The sequence below is a fragment of the Hermetia illucens genome, chromosome 6, assembly GCF_905115235.1.
Source record: "Hermetia illucens chromosome 6, iHerIll2.2.curated.20191125, whole genome shotgun sequence".
NCBI lineage: Eukaryota > Metazoa > Arthropoda > Insecta > Diptera > Stratiomyidae > Hermetia > Hermetia illucens.
Genome location: NC_051854.1, coordinates 57,047,753 through 57,061,514, shown reverse-complemented (window position 1 = coordinate 57,061,514; position 13,762 = coordinate 57,047,753). Strand labels below are relative to the sequence as shown.

General features: G+C 40.5%; 1 protein-coding gene across 14 annotated transcripts in view; it reads right to left on the bottom strand.

Moving 5' to 3' along the window:
- Positions 1-13,762, bottom strand: part of LOC119658683 (TLD domain-containing protein 2) — a 357,611-nt gene that overhangs the window by 231,655 nt on the left and 112,194 nt on the right. For 4 of the 14 annotated variants that reach the window (XM_038066247.1, XM_038066252.1, XM_038066253.1 and 1 more), the window contains exon 1: positions 2,238-3,202. The exons of 3 other annotated variants lie outside the window; for them this stretch is intronic. The gene's annotated coding sequence lies outside the window, so the exon portion shown is untranslated. Of the gene's footprint in view, positions 1-2,237; positions 3,204-13,762 lie in introns of those variants that run through there. 7 more of the 14 variants (XM_038066248.1, XM_038066249.1, XM_038066250.1 and 4 more) reach the window with 3 other exon arrangements.

Here is a 13,762-nt window from a genome sequence, read left to right as displayed (position 1 = left end):
GCCAATTCGATTAAGCTGCTTTTAGGGCAGAGGTGAGGCAGCACCTGATGGGTTAGCCCTGACCTGGACGAAACGGCAAGTCATATAATTTTTGCAACTGTCCCAAAAATGAGGGGTTCGTCGACCACAACCATGGAGGTATGCTGCTACTGCTTCCGAACTCATCCAACCCGTCATCAAGTGGATGGCGAATAGCGTCTTTCGATGACACGCCATACAGCAAAACAGAAAGCACAATAACACAGAAGAGTCTCAACCTGATTTTGATGTGGAGATAAATGCATTTCCGGATTTTAGGCAAGATAGCGCAGCGGATGTTAATCCGTCCAGCGATATCCATTTCAGTGCTATCGTCGGCAGAAACCAACAAATTGATCAACCCCTTTGATGCTCTGACCGTTAATGCAGATAGGGAAAGTACGACAATCTCTGAGATTGAAAATCTTCGTTTTGGTGGTGTTTTGTCTTTAGTCCGACTCTATTTGCCTCTTCCTCCAAATCAGAGCCAATTAACTAAGGTCCATGACTCAGTGAAAGTGCAAACAGATGTCATCAACGTAGTCTATGTCATGGTCCATTTAAGTAAGATCTTTAGCATATTTTAATTGATCCACGGAAAAAACACCTAGAAACGCACCGAATGCTACTAGCTTGCTCCCCGCCTATCACAGTCAATTTGACCAATGGTTACTTTTGCAAGTTAGTCCGATTGTCTTGAACAATTAATCATAGAAGGTTTTCTCGTAGCTTATTTCACTATGCGTCTAAAACGTTTCGAAATCATCAAAAGGGGGCTTTTACCTGATCAACAATTTCCTACGCACCTGAAATATGTTGACAAGATAAAAGAGCATACTCTCTCAAAACAAACTGAAAATCTACCGGGTTCGGCCGTTGCAGGAATTCCCTTCGAAAATCACAGCTCCAAAACCAAGTGACAGTACATATCTAGGTTTTTTATCAAACGACGTCAGCATGACTATCCCAAAACATGCAGTTAAAATCACCACAAAACATCATTCCAACTTCTCTCCATAACATGACTAAGTTTATTAAGAATATTCGATTTGAAAATTTTTGTTGGCTCATTATCTTTTTTCATTCCATTCATAGAAAGAAGATACTCAATTCGTGCGGGAGGTCAGGTAGATAACATTTAATCTCATCTATAGGAAGTTATGCTTCCAAACAAGCTTCAAACACTTTAATCAACAGACAATTTTCGTTAATCGTAGCACACCCAGAAGTTTACGGTTCAAAGGTAAGGTTCGAATGATTAGATATTATATTCGATTTTTTCTGTATCTTTATCTTCTGTTTGTCATTACTCCGAAGCTAATTATTGCGTAGTCCGGGTGGAATGCTACTGCTATTTCAAATCGTTCACAATTGTTTTCCCTCTGCCAAAATTCGACGAATTGTTTTGATTCTAGAGCATCATCCTGCAGAGTTCGAATTCAAGCGAAAAGATACAAATTGAGTAGAAAAGCAAATATTTTCAAGCAAACAGATCTAAATTAATTTATTTATGAAGCTGAGAAGGCCAAAATATACAATCAGATTGCAACGTCAAACAGTAGATTGGAGTGCTCGTAATAATCACACAAGATGCATATTTCCCAGAATGTCTGCAAAAAGTAAACAAATGCGTCAGACAATTTAGAAGCAGAATGTACCAGACTTGTCTTCCCAAATTAAACGTGAAGGCCACATTTACTATTTTCAAAGTCTTGCTACAAATGTATGAGTTTTGGTGTCTGTCGCGCGATAAATTGCAACATTTTGAGAACGTCTAGATTGCAAAGATAACCCAGCTCATTTTCAAGGCTGGGGAACATCTTCAGGAGGTAGGAGAAAAAATGGACAATTTAATAACATCTGGGCTCGAATGGCAAATTTTACAGAAAATGCCAATTTTTTTTGGGTATTTTGAACAAAGTTTGGACATTTGTCAAAAATTTTGAACAAACGTTTTGACATCAGTCGTAGTTATTTGTTTTAACAAAAAATAGGAAATATTTATTGCATTCAAAATTTTATAATCAAACAATTGCCTCTAAGTCAAGAAGACTTTTAGATAATTTTTTAAAATTAAATATCATATTTCGTACGTGATGTGAACATGGTTTCTACCATTTTTTCTCTGAATTTTCATTTCAGTTCTACCTTTCAATATTGATTTCAATTTTTAACATTTGACAAGGATATAAAATATTAGCAATATTTCCGTTTATTACCTTGGCGTGATTTTTTTTGAATTTTACGATCGATTTTTGCCTGTAAATTTCTTAACACCACGACGGCAAAGAGACGACAACTGGTGATGAATCTCTTTCGTTGGCTTCTTGACAAGAAACCAATTTCAAAGCATATTTTATGAGTTTTTATTTATATTTTTTCAATCGTGTTCGTTGTTGTCGTTGTTGTCAGTGTACGGTTTGCAATTTTTTTTTTTCAGGTAATCTCGTTTCTCCTCAGTATGTCTTATTGATTAAACGACACTTTCTTAACATCGTTGCAAATGTTCTATTTCTCGTCTAGTGGCTGGTACTAAAGGTGTCGATGAGGTCTAGGGTATGCTGTGGTTAGAGACGCACTGTTATGGGTTCACATCACTTCACTGTTTATAACTTTTCATTCAGCATTCACTGCTTCGGATAATTTTCACGATAGAAAGTGAAGTAAGTAAACACTTGTTGCGGTTCAGGAAGAATTTGCCGCCAATTGCCCCAAGACTCCACTAGGCCTCTTGCTATGACCGAAACTGAACCAAGCACACAATCGCGACCCAGAAGCATTAATCGATTTGGCAGAAGGTGGAAAACAACGAAACGTTTACTGAATACAATTTCAACTTAAAATTGGAATTGTAACAAACAAACAAATCCCGAAATCGTGACACGCTCGCAATCACCCAAGTACTTTGTTCCGAGCACAAAGCAACGCGACAATGAGAAATAACTTCTTTTTTCCAGCTCCTCTACTTCTTCCAGTAAAATGTGAAAGGTAATCACTTTTCCACTCGATTCCAGCAAAGCATACAAGCCCAAAGACCACTAACAACGAAAGGAAAAGAAAAATGCAATTTCTATTTCTTCTTAGCGTACAAGAGATCGAACGCAAGCAAAAAAGAGTTTCTTCTTTCTTAAGCGGCGCGCGATAGCCGTCCAATTCGCGTCTTAAGCTCCAACAACTGAAGACTGACTGAAAATTTCTCCGGGTGGCCCCACAGCCAGAGCAAGCTCTGCGGCTGTTCGTGCGTTCGTATAGAAGCAGAAATTCCCCCAGCGTGAGCTCCACATCAGTGCAGTGGAACAACGCGATCACAGAGCTACGATAAGTACGATAGAGCTAAAAAATCATTATTCAGTGACAGACTATGCCAGCGATCGGCAGATAATGTGGTGTTCCACTGAAGGTAATCGCGCGAAGCACGGCCATCGATGAGACTTGAACAGAAAACAAGAATCCTTAGAATTTCATCCTGAAAACAGGATGAATTATCACTTCCCTTTCAATGAGTTCTAACTTTAAAAACTTTAGTCAGATGCGATACCACCCTTCATAGTCCACTTACTCATCAGTTCTGTTAATCCTTAAAGGACCTCTTTTCCTAATTCTTTATTGTAACATATTAAACACTGATTGACCTTTTTGTGCCCTTTCCCATTCTATGTTCAATGTATTTCCGCTCAGAAATGTGCAATAGTTTACTGATAAAACTATCAAGAACACCAAAGGACCCATAGTGAAGCCCTTGGGTACATCAGCTAATTAGGATTACTTTCTGAGGTGTCCTGTGAATCCTTTTTAAGGGGAAACTAAATTCAACATTGAGCCCATTAATAGGTCCATTCTACCCCCTTTCGAAAATTACAAATATTCGTGACCGTGGACGGCATTGAAACCCCTTACGAAGGTACTTGTTGAGCCATTGTAGCGTTACCGTAGATCCTGACTAAACCTAGCAATGTTGTAATTTATGTTTATCTCTAGTTAAAAATTACCGCGTTGAGAAACTTCTTTAATCAGAAGAAAGTTCAGGAATTCCTTGTGTTGTGTACAAAGTTATTAGCGGGTGCACTGGAAGATGCATATGAAAAACCCAAAGAGACTTCAAGTAGACTCTTATCAGCAACAATGTGAAAACTGACAAGAGCATGGGCCAAAGAAAACAACGAAGAAAGAGAACGTAGGAAATGCAGCGAAACGAAAATCAAGAGGTTATCCATATAACCCTAAATCTTGATGGTTCAAATATGAGTTGCCTCTGTACCACTAAAAGATTCTTGCTGAAGAGACTTGGAGCGTGGGCTCTTATATACTTCTACTTCCTTTTCTTGTCTAAAACAAGCTGGAGGTGACAAATATTGACACATAAGTTTAGCACTTTCCACTAGCAGAGCTGGCTATACGTTAGTGTCTGAGAGTTTTTCTCTCATCTCCGCAACTTTGGCAATGCGAATTATAGGGTATACCGAGTATGGTAGAATGGTCTCCTATGGGCCCCTAATGTAGACGGCCGCAATTTTTTAAACATTGGCACGTCTTGCGACCGCGTCTGAGGTCAACGACTGCTAAGTTGTGCGAATAGATTCCACCATTGATAGTGGCTAATGGGACGCAGGTCTGTCCACCGAAGGGCTGCCAAGAGGAGAAACCCACCTAGCCAGTCCACTTACTCCTCTCTATGTTCTTATGACCGGTGACCCAGAGGAGGGTGACTATGACTGTGACAGCATTGCCCCATGAGCCTGGAGGATGTTGCCATTGAGTTCAAAGTCTTAATGATCGGTTGGCTGTCAAGCAGAACAGCTATGTTATGCTTGGAGTTCGGATTATGCACCAACCATCAAGCTTCCCGTGTCCCCAGTATCTCCGCCTAGAATACACTGGCGAATCCTGGGAGATCACAAAAGTCGGTTATATTGTGTATTCAAGAAAACCAGAGCGAGGAAGTTCAGAAGTATATGGCGGACATTTGCCGGGCACGATTGCATAACGCGGTTCTTTGAATCCCATTAAGCTTAGTTCAATAGTGCTTCTTGTTCAACTCTCTCACCACACAATAGAACCATACTTTAAGATGAAACGTCCCAGGACTGCGTGCATCAATAGACTCATCCTGGATCAAAGACTCCATTTCCTTACAAAGGTACTCTTACGTATAGAAGGCTGTACAGGCATTCTTAATACGCAGTTCTAACCTCTATTTAAATTTAGGATCCAGGGTCACACCCAGATACTTTACATTGGAGGAAGGAACCAATTTTTTTTCACTTAACCGCAGAAGATGGAATTCGAATACCCTTGTCTTGGTGGTAAATACCATCAACACCGTTTTGGTTGGATTTATGTCGAGTCTGCATCTTGCAGCCCACAAACATAAATTTCCTAAAGCGCCCTCCATAATTTCATTCATAATGAAGGGAAACATCCGTGACACGTCACCAAGTCGCCGGTATACACCTCGCTTCTTATCAATATGCGTAGAATTTGTCCCATCATTCTAAACCAAAGCACCGGAGAAATGACGACATCTTGAGGCGCACCACTGCTTACAATTCTGGTCAAGTGGCTACCTCCCAATACAGACTGGATTATGCTGGTTCCAAGTATGAATACTATCCATTGCGTATGACCCCTCTCCTCAATTCTATTTTGCTTGCAGCTTCATATCTTCCTTGATGGCTTTGGTAGCAACGTTTCTGAATCATCATCATCAACGGCGCAACAACCGGTATCCGTTCTAGGCCTGTCTTAATAAGGAACTCCAGACATCCCGGTTTTGCGCCGAGGTCCACCAATTCGATATCCCTAAAAGTTGTCTGGCGTCCTGACCTACGCCATCGCTCCATCTTAGGCAGGGTCTGCTTCGTCTTCTTTTTCTACCATAGATATTGCCCTTATAGACTTTCCGGGTGGGACCCGCCCACCGTAACCTATTGAGCCGGATTTTATCCACAACCGGACGGTCATGGTGTCGCTCATAGATTTCGTCATTGTGTAGGCTACGAAATCGTCCATCCTCATGTAGGGAGCCAAAAATTCTTCGGAGGATTCTTCTCTCGAACGCGGCCAAGAGTCAGCTCTATTGGCTGACAACAACCGTGCGCGGATTTCATCATCGTAGCTGTTATCGGCTGTGATTTTCGACCCTAAATAGAAGAAATTGTCAACGGTCTCAAAGTTGTATTCTCCTATCCTTATTCTTCTTCGTGTTTGTGTTTGACCAGTGCGGTTTGATGTTGTTGGTTGATTCGTCTTCGGTGCTCACGTTGCCACCATATATTTTGTCTTGCCTTCATTGATGTGCAGCCCAAGATCTCGCACCGATTGCCGCCTGCTCGATCTGGATGAAGGCAGTTTGTACGTCTCGGGTGGTTCTTCTGAATGCTTCCTCTATATCCAGGAAGAAAGCCAGTTTCTGCGGTGAGACTGTCTTCAATGCGTTTGTGAACCGAAAAATTGCTGTTGCTCACAAGGATAAATTGCGGCGTAAACTTTTGTGATGATGTAAAAAACTTATGATGAGAACGTACATTTTCGAGTGATTTTCTCGAAAATGGGGGAAAATGTTCAACAGAAATCACCCTGGTTCCGGTTATCTTTTATCTGCTTGAACCGTGTACAACGTTTCTGAAACCTTAAATCTCATTAGTGGGGATCGATGTCAGATTTTCAGACTATGATCCAGAAACTAAGTAGCAGTCAAGTTGGTAGAAATCACCTGATCCATCACTTTTAAAGAAACCTTGTCAAGTAAAATCGAATGGGAAGACGATGCTGTTCTATTTCTCTGACTTCAGAGGGATTTCACAATCAATTGGGCATTTTTATTTGACAAGATAACGGTATAGGATGCATTTGGAGGTCAAGACTTTATAAATACGCATCACTGTAATTTTTTCAATTTCAGGCGGAACAGCATTAGTGAAAGAATTTATGTCTAAAACACTTAAATGAAAATAATTCCAGCAGCAGAATATACATTCTAGCTACATAGCTTAAGTAAGCTGTCGACGTATTGAAGCCGCTATTCAACAGGAGCATGTATTGAAGCAACCCGAGCACAGACGGAACTTATTCTTAGGACTTTATTAAGGTCCTGTTCACTCCTTTGTGGAATATACACAGTTCCCTTTTTCTTTTGATATTTCTTTTCCTATTTTGATTTTGAATGAGGCTGTCCTTCAGTTTTATTATTATCACGCCTAAACTGTGCAAGTGATGAGCCTACAGCAGTAGGACAACACCATCAATGAAGAACCACAATTCGAACCTGAAATAATTATAGCGAGAGGCCTCCAAACGTCAACCAACTCGGTAAATGCACCGTCAATCAAGCACTTTGCGGTGTTTCCAAATTTGCTTGCTAAAAGCTATTTCAGCAGTCCCAGTTCCATTCTTTTCTATCTGATATCACCTACATATCCAACAGACTATCACAAATTGTCACTTTAGCTCCCTCACGTATATGAGATGTGCCTCCCGGGGAACCAAATTAACAACCGAAGAGTATCCACCATGTGATTGAATTGCAGAAGGAGCAGCGGCAGTACAAACTCCCTTCGATTTTGAAGACCATTCCATTAAGCAGTTCTATTAGACAAACTTTCCGTGCGAAAAAAAAAACAAATAAAACGACATTCTGCACAGGGACCAAACGACATTAAAGAAAATTCAATGAGCAAGGACTTAGGGAGAACAAAAACATCCAGTTCCCCAACTGATTCTTCCAAACTTATGAGAATTATCAAATACTTAACGTCCGAAAAAAAAATCCAAACAATTATTTGGCTACCTTGATAGTCTCGTCTTGAAACTGGTTTTGGTAACCGCTGCAATTTCTTATGGGCTACTAGTTCCACCCATTGGAAAGTCCTAGAAATCTACAATCTTTCCTAGAGAGCAGAAAAAGGGGGTGTTTGTTAAGATTCAACAGAAAGACGCATGTGTTGCGTCTAATATGTTAGGTTGGGTAGGGGTAATTGTGTACTCCTTGATATCGAACAACCAAAGAACATCTCAAAAGCTTAATCGACATTCTCCTGTACTGACCACATTAAAACCTTGCGGATCATTTTGGAGAAGTGTGCGGAGTTTAAACCTCCGGTTCACCTCCTCTTCATCGATTTTAAGAAGGCTCTCAACAGCGTGTGTATCTGAAGTACCTCATGCAGGTAGGAAATTCCGAAAAAGCTAATAGATATTATCAAAGCGTCATATGACGGCGCAGAAGTCAAGAGGTGCATCTAGGTAGAATTCTGGAAGAATTTCAAAGCTTGGTCCGTCAGGGTTGCACCTTATCGGTAACATCCTCCGAACTACCTTGCCGGAAGACGATGAGAACTTCAATGGACTATATCTTTCTTCAAACATCTCAACTATGCTGATGAGAACTGCTTGTTCTCTCACTGAATCGTTGGTAGAGCATTGAAGGCGGTGATCAATTAGTGTAGCTAAAAAGCATTGTTTCTGTCTGCAACGGCGCCGAACTTGGTGTTATTGAAGGCATTAATAGATCAGTTTTCGTTGTTTTGTCAAAATTCCAGGAATTCTGTGTCTTTCTGTGCCGGCATATAACGGAAGTAACCGTCACTGGCGCCACTTTAAGCCTACGCTAACATTTATCTACATCATATTGTCGAGATAAAGCGACCCGATACAATTTCAAATAAAGAGCTTCGTCGACATACGGACCATATACGCGTGGAAATGTCAACAAAAAGTCGAAAATGGCAGTGGGGAGGTCGCACATTAAGAAAAGCCGACGACTTCATTGCTCGCTATGCCACTATCTCAAAATGCCCAATGAGTGAATCGCCCTGAAAACACATAGCATGGAAAAGTGGACGAAAATACAATGGCGCGTAAGCGTGATTGATGCACTATCATCCTTTTAGGAGTAATTGACAACCAAATAAGCGTAGGCAAAGGATCACATTTGATTTTGTAGGAGATACACCTTCATCATCATCATCATCATCAACGGTGCAACAACTGGTATCCGATCTAAGCCTGCCTTAATAAGGAACTCCAGACATCTCGGTTTTACGCTGAGGTCCACCAATTCCATATCCCTAAAAGCTGTCTGGCGTCCTACGCCATCCCACCATCTTAGGCAGGGTGGGCCTCGTCTTCTTTTTCTACCACAGATATTGCCCTTATAGACTTTCCGGGCTGGATCATCCTCATCCATACGGATTAAATGCCCACCCACCGTAACCTATTGAGCCGGATTTTATCCACAACCTGACGGTCATGGTATCGCGACAGTGTCCTAGAATTCGAGGCTCTACTGAAAATTGTTCATGAACACTGAGATCGGGAAATGACTCCTCCTTATTTTAAGGCCACTAGTAATTAGATAATTAGAATAATTCAAAAAAACTCGAATATAGTTTCTGAATTCCTCATCCAAGTTACTTTAGATGTGAAAAATCTAGGATCTGGTAGGAGTTGGTAAATCGTCCTAAGTGAAGGGCCTGGACCTTTAAGCTTAGAAATTTAGATCAGAACTCGTCTACTCGTCCGTCTACTCGGATTGGCAAGGCAAGCAAATGTATTATGTGAGATGAATGTACTGGTTTAAACAATTAAGCCCAGTTGGCTTGAAATGATGTTTTGTACTTAATACACACAAAACATGAAGCTAACCTTTAAAACCCACCGAGACAAAAATTCAGACCACACCTACCACACCACACCTCCTATTTAACGAGAAACTTAAGTTTATATAAGGAACAAGTTGGGAACCCGGAAGCTAGACGCAAATTTCATTAGCACATACATACAACATTGGCAACAATTGATACAGATATTCAAATAACTAAAGAGTAAAAAAAAGCGAAAATGTCTCCATGGATCCGCCGTTCATATAAGATCACAGATCACTGTGTACATAAGATGATGATGTCATACACGTCCTAGAGTGAAATAAATTTACTTGAAATGCAGAACTTTGACTTTCTATAAATTTAGTAATGATAGTTGAATTACTCTCTATTACTACCAAATACTTGTACTTCTAGGATGAACTTTAGGGATGGGTTTTCAGGTAAATTTCCAAAATATGGAAAAATACTATTTTTAATTTTATTTATACAGATATTGGAATGGGATGTATTTTGAGACCTAGATTTCGTTTAGATGGCTAAGTTCTGAGAACGAGACCTGCTTCAATTGTTGGGGCTAACATTTTGAGCCTTCACTCCCCTATCTTTCACCCAATATTAGAAATAGGATCAGTTTGGAAAAATACTGATTAAACTCTTTCATTTGATACCACCTGATCATATTCTGTGACCCTGACTGTGTGATAAACACCCCCTTCAAACTCAACACAAAATGGCGCCATTTGCGAGGCACACAGTCCACATATTCTCACGAAATTTCATGGGAATCGATTCAGCCTGTTCTGAATAAATCGGATGTGAAAGACAGACGACAGATAGACATTGAATCGATTCGAATAAGGTTTTATTTCACACAAAGCGCATGACCTTTCTTTTTTCAAGATTTTCGGGTTAGGTAGTTTCCAAAAATGATCCCTCCCTTACTTTAAATGTGGACGTTTTGATTCCTTAATCGCTCTCTTTTGCAATTCATGTCAAAACTAATATCAGTTTCTCGGCGGTACTAACCGAGACCTTCCATTTGATACCCCACATGAGTATATTTGGTAGAGAAAAAATTTACATCTCCCTCTATGCATGTATGCATGGGGTTTCATAGTTCCCAGCTGTCCATCAAATTTCGTTCGGATCGGTTTAGTCGTTTTGGAGAGTAGTGCGTGTGACAGGCAGATGGACAGACAGTGAATCGATTTTAATGAAGTTTTGCGTTGCATAAAACCTTAAAAACCGACCATGACAAAATTCTTAGCCAATGCCAATCAATAAAAATAAGAACATAGAATTTCTCATCAACCAATTCACTTGGCTCCTATCCTTTACGTTCAAGGACTCGTCCTCGTATATCGGTAAGTAGGAAGCCCCATTCCTGTCTCTTGGCCCACCATTCGCAACATAATTTGGAACTTTGGAATGTCTAAAAAACTAAAAAGAAACTTTTTATTTGAATGACGTGAAGTATTGCAACCGCTGCAATTACCTTCTGATAAGGCTTTCAAATATGTGAGCTTCGTCCCCCTTTTCCAACGTAATGGGGATGTAACCTAATCGTTTCAAACTTGTTAGGCTTTCATCATTGCATTTATCACTCTGACTTTATTGTTGTTGGGTATTTTATTGTTTTATAACGTGTTTTTCTGGGCCGTGCGGGAATCTAGTGCTTCATCTTTCCATCCGTCCGCGTGCATTAATTGAATCTAATTTTTTTAGATATTATTTCAGGCATTTATTTCCACTAATCGTTCAGTGCAAAGAGGAATTTACCACTCTCCCACCGGTCAACGTAGTTTCTGCTGGCTTTGCGGAAGAAAAAGCTCTTGTTTTCCAACAATTTGAGCCTCTAATATGAACAGCAACTGCATTAGGAAGTGCGTATCAACTTGTTTGGAGCCGCGGAACTTTTACAATCCAGTTTATCACCTTTTACTGTTAGCTGGAGCGTTTAATTACCCCTGCACTGGCTTCATTTTACAATTGGCGACTGCATAAATCATATTTGCATTCATCATCGTAGGCAATAAGCAACCCGTGCCACAGTATTCAATCCCACAAGACTCCAAACTAACGGGGAGCCTTCGTATTCCGCGGAATTTCTGACGGGGGCTCGCTCACGTTGACGTGACTTCCATTCACAGATTTTATCTAATATCGGGGGAGATAGCTATTATAGCCATAAGCTACGATCGAGCCCATCAGAAACGGTAGCCGTGAATGCAGCATATTGGAGTTTGGCGGTAGGTGTGGGTGTGAGGGCTGATGGTAACGACAGAGGTTTGGCATACCTGAGACATCTGACCGTGAGCTTCGTCTCAGATGTTACGTGTGAGTCATGTGAGCTCTGCTCACTCAACGTGTGGGTACTTGATAATGTCGCGCGTCACTCTCAGAATAAATGAATAATTTTCACGAAGCAGACTGACTATGATATCGCTTCCATGATGATACCTGGCTGGCTGTTGACCGCTAATTCAAATTGGATGAGTGCTTTCTTGCGTTTCTTGGCAGCTGGCTAGCGGATGTGTTGATGAGGTAGTTTGGCTGCAAGTTGGAAGGTTAAACTATGCAAATATTGGAAAACAACTTAATGACGGATATAAGAAAGATCTTCCACAAATTGCACTTGATAATTGGGCTAAAATAGAAAAGCTTTGCTCTTGCTTTAAATCCATGGGTACCATGTCTCGTGTGAGACCAGAATCCCCAAAAAGAGTAAAACGTCTAGCACAGATTGTTTACGCTGACTAAATTTCATTTCATTGAATCAAAGATTCAGTAGCTATTATGAACGTGGACTTCTTCAAGAATTAGATGGATAGAATTTTTTGGTCGCTTCTAAGTGCGATTAATATAGCTTTTCACCTCGAATCGGTCAAAACGATTAAGCACTACAAACAAATCCAATTTCGTGTTTCTGTCTTTTATGATAAACTAGGGAGAATACCAGGAGGTGCCACAAGATCGTTGGATTCCCCTCTTCAAAAAATTTAGACAAATGAACATTATTTATCAGCAACACGGGTAATGTTTGATAAGGGAAGCCGAACATTTGCTCTCCCCAATGTGACGAATCAATATTAGTACTTGCAAATATGGAAGCAGCAAGCCACATTCAACATAGAAACACTTATGCCTCCGACCATCATTATCATCAACGCCGCAACAATCGATACCTTAATGAGGAACGCCATACATCACGAGGTCCAATAATTCAATATCTCCAAAAGATGTCTAGCGTTCTGGCCTACGTCATCGTCCCATCGCTTCGTATACCACATCTTCATTTTCTACCATACACATTGCCCTAAATAGACTTGTCAGGCTGGATCATCCTCACCTACACGGATTAAGTGACCTACCCAGCTACAATCTATTGAGGCAAATTTTATCCACAACCAGATGATCGTAGTATGGCTTATAAATTTGATCATAATGTAGGGGAGGACTAACTAGCTATTCGGTCTAGTAATATACCTTATAGATGGTTCCTTTAGAATTGCTGCACTGCGTGGTATTCCCACAATCAAAAATAGATGCTAGGAATAAAGTACAGGCGGCTTCGATGGTACAAGTTCGAACTGTTCTCGGGTAAACATAAATCCCAACCATATATTACACCTATTGAAACCAGATTGCATTGATAAACCCCATCCAAATCAAACATCTACAAGACCTGTTGAAAATAACACGATATTTGCCTGCTAAAAATCTCTGCGAAATCGACTTTTGACGGTTGGAAACTCTTTCAAATTGTTACCAATGCCTCTATCGAAGCCACATTGAGTTTCCTAGAATCAAAGCTGCATCTCGTTCTAAAGGTTAATTTGTTGATAATGATTTCACTGCCAGAGAATACCAATTTCACGTGGTCTCTGATCTTAAGAGGTGACCTGAAAGTAGGCAGCCGTTCTTGTTAGGCACGCTTCACTTATCCCACTGCGCGGAACATTTTCTGTTTTAGGTCGGTGTGCCCTACCTTCAATTCACTTGCGAAATTTTCGGCATACCATAGCATACCATTTTGATCCTTTTGGCCCTATCTTATTCAGCTTACAAAAAAATTCTTTTAACTAGATAGGCGAGAAAGGCCCACACCTGCACAGACAACCCCACGAATAAGAACGACATTT